Source organism: Condylura cristata, unplaced genomic scaffold (genome assembly GCF_000260355.1).
Source record: "Condylura cristata isolate star-nosed mole 26May11 unplaced genomic scaffold, ConCri1.0 scaffold00002, whole genome shotgun sequence".
In the NCBI taxonomy this organism is placed as follows: domain Eukaryota; kingdom Metazoa; phylum Chordata; class Mammalia; order Eulipotyphla; family Talpidae; genus Condylura; species Condylura cristata.
Genome location: NW_004567103.1, coordinates 38,293,241 through 38,303,458, shown reverse-complemented (window position 1 = coordinate 38,303,458; position 10,218 = coordinate 38,293,241). Strand labels below are relative to the sequence as shown.

General features: G+C 37.1%; 1 protein-coding gene across 1 annotated transcript in view; it reads left to right on the top strand.

Moving 5' to 3' along the window:
- The window catches only part of ITGA4 (integrin, alpha 4 (antigen CD49D, alpha 4 subunit of VLA-4 receptor)), a 68,481-nt gene that overhangs the window by 5,389 nt on the left and 52,874 nt on the right, over positions 1-10,218 (top strand). The window lies entirely within an intron of this gene.

The following is a 10,218-nucleotide window of genomic DNA, read 5'->3' as shown; positions in this document are numbered from 1 at the left end:
CCTTTACTCAGTCACTGAATGATATTCCTAATGAATGGGTAATATTAGCCCTTGATAACAGTTCTGGGACCACCTATGGTAATCCTTTGTAAATGTGGATATTTTATGCATTCAGATACTTACTGAAGGGCTGGAACCTGTACATACAAAAGAAATGGGCTCCTTGTTTCAAGGGGTTACTAGTGTAAGGTTAGAGTAAGGTTAGAGTGGGAAAGCATGAGGTGATGCCTAAGGAATTGCAGTTCAGATGGGTAGCTTAACAATCCAGAATTAGAGGAAGAGGTTATAGTAGAAGTTACCAGACAGAACAAGCAGTGTATGTGAAGACTCGGGAGACTCTGAGAGCCTGGCATCTTTAAATGCAATTGCACTATAGAATGTGAAGTGGATAGTAGGTTGGAAAGATAAGCAGGGATTATTTTTGGTACAGGTTGGTGAGCTCTCTTCAAGAGCATGAATTTATCCTAAAGGGTTTAAGCAGTGGCTGGGGAGGAAGGTGACATGATCACATACATGTTTTAGACTGATGCCTTCTGGCTTCTTTGGATTAAATAAGACTAAAGGTAGTGAGGCAGTTAAAGGAAGATGTTGTAATGTAGGTTCTGTGAGATAGTACTTCTATCAACACAGTAGCCACAGGATGGAGAAAAACAGATGCTACCGTTATTAGAAGACTGATCCAGGAGGACATGGTAATTACTGAATGAGAGAGATGAAAGAAAAGAAGGTTTCGGAGATGTCACCCAAGAATGTGACTTGGACTGTTGGATGGATATTGATGCTGCCCTGTGTGTCAGAAATACAAATCTAGTAACCAAGTAAATTATGGGCCTGGTGAGCAGGAGGGAAGTCTGTGCTGGCAGTTCAGAATCCAGAGTGGCTAACATAGAGTTAATAATCCAAGCCATGAACATTTAAATTGGTCCAAAATATTTAAATAGGTCCAAAATATTCCTACATTTGAATATGAGTAGAACCATAATGATTCTACTATGGCTGCAACTTCAATTTTTTTTTTTTTTTCCAGAATTAGTTGGTAATCAAATCCCAAGCTAATAAAATCTCTGGGAGAACATCATCTAAGTAGGGTATCAGGATTTTACCGAGGGCCCAGATGATTCCAGTATTCATTCATGGTTGAGAACCACAGAGAGGAGGAGCATGAAAAATAAAGAGGTAGCAAGGAATTAGGACAATATGGTGCTATGAAAGCCGAAGGATGAGAGATTAAGAGGTGAGTGGTTGGCAGGTTGAAAGTTACCAAAAAGGTTAGCAAGGTTAGACCTTAGAAAGTTTCATTGGATTTGGAGAGAGTCAGTTCATTACAAACAGTAGGTAGGGCATGTTTTAATGGTAAAGAGATTGTACAGCATTGAGAAGTAAGGGATGAGAAAATAATGATAACCAGTGTTGAGAACTTTTTAAAACAGACTCTTTTTTCATGAATTAAATGCATTTTATCAATTATTTATGCTACGTACAGGGAATACAAAGTTGAATAAAACATGACTGAAGTCCTCAAAGAGCTCAGTCTAGTTGACAGGAAAGACAGGCAAAAAGAGAACTAAAAATAAATTTAATAAATATGAGAAATACAGTGGGGAGAAGAATTGCTGTTTGGATAATGAGGCATTTTCTGGCTGGTTTTTGATAAACACATAGTAAAATCTCAATAAATGTGACATGGATAGGTACACTTTTCTGATTTTCTGTGGCATCTTCGTGATTTACAGTATATTTTAGCATTGTTCCTGAGATTGAGTTCAGTGTTAGGTTCAAGGCAATGTAATCAGTAACAACCATCCCTGAGTTGAGGAGCTTGTTACCAGCCGTACTTAAAAACAGAAGTTTTTAATTTTAGGAGTAACTAGATAGGAGCAACAAAGAGAATATAGAAGTGACTTAGAGGTGACAGGACTGGGCCCCAAAATGTAGTGTGTATGTTCTGATAGTTAGTTTACCTCTAAGAATTTTAAACAATGGAAGAACATATATTTCATATAAATTAGATGAAATACTCTAAGTTACAATGAAATGGGTTCAGAAATAATAAGCATACACTTCGTTGTCTAAACTCTATGAGAAATAATGTGTGAAGTGGATTAGGTATGTTCTTTTAAACTACATCTGATAAGGAAGACTCTTGTCAGTATATATCTGTTTGTAGAAACTTTCTAGGTGTAGCTCACCTCTATAGCATTCTTTGTTTTTTTGTGAAAGTTTCATAGTATTCATTTGGACTACCGTTATTTTCTCTACAACCTCTCGTCCCACTCTTTAGAGTGAGTCAAAGACATGACCTCCCATATCTGTGATTACTTGTTTCAGTCTGACTCATTTTGTTGCAGAGGACAATGCCATGGACTCCCTGATTGTTTTGTAATTCTCTCACATTCTTATTTTGACAATTTTTAAATTGTATTTTTTAAGGTAATACTGGTTTACAACACTGTATATGATTTAGGAGTATAGGTTCACATCTCTTCAGGTATATGTTACCACACCGTACCCCCAAAAAGAACCCCCATATTCCTTCACCATACTCCATTGGATGCCCTCCCTTTCCCCTTCCCACCCCCTCCCCTTCTGGTAACATCAATTCTGCACTCATATTTCTAAGGTTTGTTTAGTTTTGTTTTGTGGGTTCCTTTGTAGTAATCAAACAGCATATTAGAATAAAGATAGACCAATTGGGTGGTATCAAGAGCCAGAAATAAACCCACATTCATATTTTTAAACGTGTTATCTTCCTCTCCTACTCCTCCATATTTCATGCCACATCCTGTGAATCTAAAACAATACACAGAATTTCATTATTGACCATCTCACATTAAGTGTGAGCAGATTTCCTGGGGCAAGGGTGGGATGGGGGGGTGGTTTCTGTTTACCTTTTTGTATTGTTCTTGTTTCAAAGGCTCTCAGAATTTCAGAATGGTATCCCTATAGTAGTGGTAATTTTTGAAATAAACCCTTAAATCCAAGAGGTATATTGAAAACCATGGATGCAATGAATCTTCTCTTTTAATGTTGAAAGATAGAATTATAATAATAGAATATTGTAGAAAAAAATAGTACAGGATCCTCACTGTTAGTTTTTGAACCCTGTCCTTGATTAACAGGGAAAATACTAATGACAAAGCATTATAAGGTAGTTTAAACTGGTGGTTAACAGTGTGGGTTTGAAATATTTTCTTCCCCATTTTGTGGTATGACCTTAGGCACACCCTTTGTTTCAACTTCCCTGTCTATGACATCATGCTAATAATAATACTATCTGTCACGGGGAGAAAGACTAAAAATTGGAAGAGTTCATGTTTGTTTAGATGCACTAAAAATCTGCTTGGTAGATTGGAAGCATGTATAATAAATCTTAGTGATCACTGTTAAGATGATGTTCCCTTTTTAAACTCTACTAACCTAACCTAGCAGTTGTGGTACATTTTTCTACTGTATTTAGTTAACAACAAACAAACTTGTGTAGGTTTTATAAAGGAATTGAAGGTTGGGATTAAAGTCCCTGAAAGAAACCCTGACCCTAAAATCAAATAAGCAGTGGTTTTCTAGAGGTTAGATGCATAATGATAACTAAAATCAATCCAGATTCATAAAATTGTAACCCCAAAGCTTGCCACTACTTTGTGGACATGTATACGTCTTGCTGAACTCTTCCTAAATACAATAAAGTAAAATAAAAGTTATAAAATTAGAAAGTATTCAAGTAGAGGACTGAACGAAATGGGTTTTTCAGATCTATTAATATGAGAACTGTTTCTCACATAAATGAGATTTGATTATTAGCCTTTTTTGAGATTTTGATTTGGACATCTGAGAATGTGACATTTAAATATGTGTGTGTCCTGAAAGAAAATGCTTTGAAAATGGCTCCTCAAAGAGAGATGTTTAGCTTGATCTTTGACTCTTGTTTCTCACCAGCTGAGCTGGAGGAAATGGTCTTGGATATTTAGTACTTTCATTCCCACGTCATCTCCAAATCTTGGGTATTTTATTTTCATTACTCAAAAATCCTTATTAATATTAAAGTCACAAACATCACTATTTTCTTTCAGAAGCATCTTTAAATTTCATTAGGTGTATGAGAAAAGTACATAGATTAGTTAGGTAAATATAGTGGGTTTAATATTAAGTTGGACTTGATAAAAAAAAAAAACACTAAAGAACGGTCACTTGTCTTTCAGAACCCAGGTCTGCTGAGCAAAACCTCATAACAGTGAGTGCTCCCTCTGCTGGTGAAGCTGTACTTGGCATCACCGGGGTAGACCAGCACTAAAGCCTCTGCCTTTTATTGAACACCTACTAGGTGCACAGGCAAAACTTTTCCATGATCATAATATCCATGTCATGGTGATATTATGATCTTGCCGTATCTAAATTGATTTGTTCACCCAAATCCTTGATGTTTTTCCATACTCTGAATGTAGGGAGAAGGAACTCTGTAATTATTGTTCATTTGGTAATTTTTGCTTTTACTACTAAAGATATTTTCAATAAGTGACTGTAGAGAACATAGACTAGAAGAGTGGTTATTCATTTTTTAGGATTTATTTCAGAAAATTTAGAGTGGAAGAATTTGAAGTATAAAGGAGTGGAATTGAACTTCAACTTTGAAAACCCATTAGTGAAACTAAAGGCTTCCACTATTTTGATGAAGCTTGAAAGTTTATCATATGTTTCTGAAAGATCAAATAAATGTGTATGTTACCCTAGTAGACAGAAAGTCAGACTGAAATTCTTCATCAAATGAATGAGCTGATGGGGAAGCCACAGGTGGTGACTCTGGCAGTTAACCCAACCTGACATCACATCCAAAAGCCCCAGGTCATCTACCCACACAGGGTTTCACTCAAGCTGTAAGCAAGTTTTATAAAGAACATTGAATCTGATCTTTTCCTTTGGTCTCTCCTCAGTGGAAATGCCAAAATACTGGGAACTGATCTAAGTTGTGATTTGGAGAGTACATAAAAATTTTCTTGAACACTGCAAAGTGTGGTCATATTTGTCATAGTTTATACATTTTCTGCTGGAAAAAGGGAAGTGAAAATAATTTCATTTTATTCCTGTGTCTGAGTAACTGCAGTGCTCTATTGTGCTAGTTAGTGAGAATGACAGAACTTTTTGATTTCTTAGGTTTCTGTTTTTATTCATTTATTCATACAAAACTGGGGTACAGGCCAGAGGTGCAGGGATGGTTACAGGATTCACCAGAGACAGAGTGGGGAGCAGAATGGGCAGATCGACAAGATACACTGCTGAGGGGAGCAGCGGGTGTGTCAGGAGAGGTCTGCTGTACCATGTAAGTCACCTCCTGGCCAGGCATAGAACTTGTGAAATGTCTGTGTCTAGAGTCATAGTGCTGTGCTTTAACCCATTGCACCACCAGAGAGGGCCCTGATTTCTTAGTTATTACTTTTTATTCATAACTTTCCTATTTACTTGTCCCATGGACTTGTGCAAGACTCTGTACTTCTTTGAGACTCAGTTTTCTTATTTGCAAATTGGAACGGAATTGGTAATAACAACTATACTTACTATTGTGAAGATTAAATGAGTTAATGGGTGTACCAAGGTCTCATTGACCACCATGTATGACATATATTTTATGGGTGAGATGTTCCATGACATACATGGAGCATTATTTTTTTTTATTAAAGTTTATTTTTACATCATTTTGCACATTTTTTTTTCATTTCCATTGTAATCCCCACGGGTTTCCCATCACCAAATCACCCCTGTGCCACCACCATAGTCCCGTGCATTTCCCTCCCTCCCACCCTCCCGTTTTTGATCCCATTCCCCACTCCACCCCCACAGAATGTCTCTGGTCTATGGTTGTTCATTATTTTTGTTATTTTCTCGCCTGGTCCATTATACTCCTGCTATAAGTGAAACCATCCGGTATTTTTCTTTCTCTTTCTGGCTTATCTCACTAAGCATGATCTTTTCCAGCTCCATCCAAGTTGCTGCAAAAGACATGTGTTTCTCTTTTTTGGTTGCTGAGTAATATTCCATTGTATATATGTACCACATCTTTCTAATCCAGTCATCTACTTTTGGGCATTTGGGCTGCTTCCATGTTTTTCCAATTGTAAATAAAGCAGCAATAAACATGGGGGTACAAGTATCTTTTTCAATCAGTGTTTTTGTGTCTTTTGGGTAGATACCTAGGAGTGGGATTGCTGGGTCATAGGGAAGACATGGAGCATTATTTTAATCTTTAAAATAATGATGTTAACATCAAACACTGTTTTCGTGCTTTTTCTCCTGGGCTTTGGGCTAAGTGCTTCACACATAGTTTCTGCGTGCCCCATAGTCCTTGCAGAAACCCTTTGCAATAGATGCTCTCTGTGGTTCCAGCTGGTTCTCCGTTTTAAATTTTCCAACTCACCTATTACATCTTGTAAATACCTTCAAACCTGCAAATGCATGCTTTCCTTCAGATTACCTGTCACCATCTTAAATCTGAAGGGAATTCTATATTAAAAGGAAAGTAGGGAAGAGTAGTGAAGTTTCGAGAGTTTTGTGGAAAGCTTCCTGTGGTGTTCTCTATATGAAGGGTATTTTCTGTTGGTAGAATGTATTTCAAAACTCCCTGCTTCAGCCAATTACCTACTTCATTCTTGCTGACTGTCTGTGTGGCCTGCGCTGTTCTGTCTGTGGGAACTCACTGTCAACAAGATAATAAATCTGTCCTCATGGAAGTGACTTTTAAGACCAGATATCTAGCCTTCCAGAGGCTCTGCCATGTTCTGGCACTTAGAACAATGATGTTACAACTGGTGATGTGACTAACGATAAAAAGGGGGGTGGTAAAAGAGGTACCTAGCTGGCTCTGTACCAGCACCCTGCTCACTCATCTGTCAGACTAATGCTTACTCACATTGATGAATGTGTGTGAACGGCTGCCAAATCAGTAGATAGAAATAAAGTGAAGCAGTAAGTATACATCTTTGTATTTTCTTTCTAAAATGAAAAACAGAGAAAAAGGAAAGAGAATGACAGAATACGTGGTTTGGTTTTTGTGACTGTTATGTTACTTATTGATTGATATCTACTGGGAAAAGGCATTCAACTGTGCTGAGACTTAATAATTCTAGTTGTATGGAAAATTATCACATGTTAATTTCTGTTGCCCTCTTTTATGTTAAAACATGTAAAGTACATTTCAATTCTAAGTTGATTTGATTTACTAAGAGTTTAGTTATGTATGAGCTGAGTTGCAATCCAGATTATAAATCATTTCAGCATGAAATTTGTATAAAATATAAAGATAATCTGAGTTTATTTATGATGTTCTGTCAGGGAGATTCCTAGTGTGAGCTCTCATGACAGTTCTAATAACCATCATTTTTAGCCAAATTAGAAATAGTGTAGTTCTGCATAAAATTTCCTTCACAATTGAAATTCCATTTCCATTATCTAGCAGAAACAAAGGATAAAATGGCATTGTTGTTATTTTTTTTAAAGAGTAATTTCTATTCAAATATGATTTAACAAGGAGAAGATATCACTGTCTACACTCTAGAGCAGTTGTCTGCATGCTACATCTTCCTAGGAAGTGTTTCAGAAAATTCTGGTATCTGAACTTCATTCCAGACAGGTAAAATCGGGGCCTGGGGCCTGGGAGGTGGGAGTCAAGTGTTGGTCCTTGTTCAGATCTCACCACAGCTGATTCTAATTGCCAGTTAAGGCCGAGAGTCACCTGAGTGAGAAAGGCGTGGCCTCAGCAGCAAGGGAGGTTAAGGAAAGCTCTGGAGGAGGCATCTTACATTCACTGATAGAGCTGCCCTACTTCTTCGACTGGGATTTTACAAGCATTGCATGAAAAAAAGGGTAAGACATTTCCATAAGTGAAGGAAAGGCCCTGGACAGTAATGGGGACTTCTTTCAACTGGTTCTTGTACTCAGGCTGAAAGTGTTGGTATTACTCCTGGTTGCTGCCTGAGGCAGAAGCATTGTTTGGAAGTGGAAAAGAGGAACATAGAGTTTTGAGTCTGGTAGTTTTTTTCACTTATTGAACTAATTTTTATTCCTTCTTTGGAAAACAATTGTTTCATGACTTTGTTGTTTTTATGAATTTTCTTTTTCTCTGTACATTCATTCTGTGTAATCAGCTTTTAAGAAACACAGACATACAGCTACTTAGTCAAACCCCTAGCCACAGTGAATTGTGTTTTATTTCTTGTCCCCTTTGTTTTCAGCAGACATGTCTGGGTTTGGTGCTGGCTGTGTGACACTACACTGGTCTAGATGATTTAAATCATGTTTGCTAAGCCTTGGAAGTAGACAGGGCAGCTGTGAATAAGTAAATGATCTTTGTCAGGGTTCATAAAAGAAACAACCCATTGGATAATTGGCAAGGTGGAAAAGAGGAGACTTGCTATAGATTTCCAGGACTTAGGTGTGGAAATTCAGAGCTCTGTGATTTGCTATCTGCAAACTGGAGAATCAGGAAAGCCAGTGGCAATAACTCAGGCGGAGAAATATGGAAGAAAAAGTGGAAGGGCAGGGATTGGTCTGCGTCCCAGACTCCAAGAGGTACTCCGCCGTGGAGAGGATGTTTGTAGGCAAAGGCACTGATCAGTTAGGAAGGTAAAGTTTGGCTGTGAGATGTAGAAACTACATGTGATGCTCTGAATCATAATGTAATCCACCCCTGGTAAAGCCAAAACTAAAGCAGAAAGATTACAATCTAGGGGTAGCTGTTGCTTTAGAAAACAGTAATACAACAACCTCTCAAGACTTTGTTTTAGACGTTACAGATAAGGAAAACTCAGCTAAGATATAGAGAAAAGCCACTGTTTGTGCATAAGAACTTTGGGACCATTTACATCAAACAACTGGTACTTTGTGGTTCTAAACTAGTGTCTGTTCACTACTTTTTTAATTTGGGGTATTTCTAGAGCATAAAATTTATATGTAAATATTGGGTATCAACTTGATGACATATCCATTACATTTTAACAAAAACAGTGTTGTTTATGACCTCTCCTCTTATCTCATTCCCTTCCTTTACTATCTTAGTTAAATGAATGTGGATTATAACTTTATAAAGACTGATAGTTTCAGAAAAGATACCCATGTAAGTGTCAGTGATAGAGGAACTTCAACATCAGGTAGACAGAATGTACCATTTATCATCTATTTTTTTGATACTAATAAAGTGTGATGATTTTAGTAAAGTGAACCTGAAATCTGCATCCAAAGGAAAATTCAATGTCATTCTTTCATTTTCCTTTAATTATGTTGACATTATGTTGCCACAATAATAACCTTCCCCATCTAATACACACATAATTGCCTCTCTCCTTTTCTCTTTCTTCCTATTTTCATTTATTTTAATAGAGTACTTAGGTTTGCACCTGGATCATCTATTTTGAAAGTCTACAGCTACAGCAAGATTTTCTTCCCATTCCAAGCAGACATTGCTAATCAACCTCTGCATTCTTTCCTAGAACAATCTGTAGTTATGATCCTTTTAGTCGTGGGCTTTAGGTAAGCACACCAATAGATGGGAGTTGTTCTTGTTGTACAAGATACCTGGCTGGAGGAAAACAAATAAAATCTGCAATAGTTGCAGCAGTATTCCAGACCATGAAAATCACCTGGGATCGCAGGCCGTCATATGGACTTAATGAACCAGAATCTTTAGAGGAGTTAATCAGCTATGTTTCAGTTGTGTAAAGAGTTTGTTGTTTGTTCTTAGCATTTTGAAAAACAAAAAAAGTATATAAAAATGTCTCCCAACAATCCTTAAAACAAAATCTCTCTATTTAGATTTGCTACAAGCAGTTTCCCTTTCAAATATTAGCCTCATCTGTATGTGTATTCTGATTTTGCCCAGAAAGCTTTAGCTAGGGGTCAGGATTATAGGAGAAGACCAAGTACCTAATGATTTAGAAAATAACTAAATGTAATAACTTTGTACCATTGACCAGTGATAAAGCCAATGTTAAAAATAAACTCAAGTTCTCAATTCTTGCCCAGTCAAATTGATGCAAGTATGTTTTCCTGCCCTTGGAATTAAGTACAGATGGAACAGAACTGTCACAGAGCCATTGAAGAGGGTGAAATTGCAGACAGAAAAAGGAATCTGAACGCATCATGTTTTCCCCCCAAAAATCGCTTATCTGAAATCACTAATTCAGGATCCTAGCCATCATGTACATTATTTATTTTAAAAAGAAAACACTGGGAAAATCA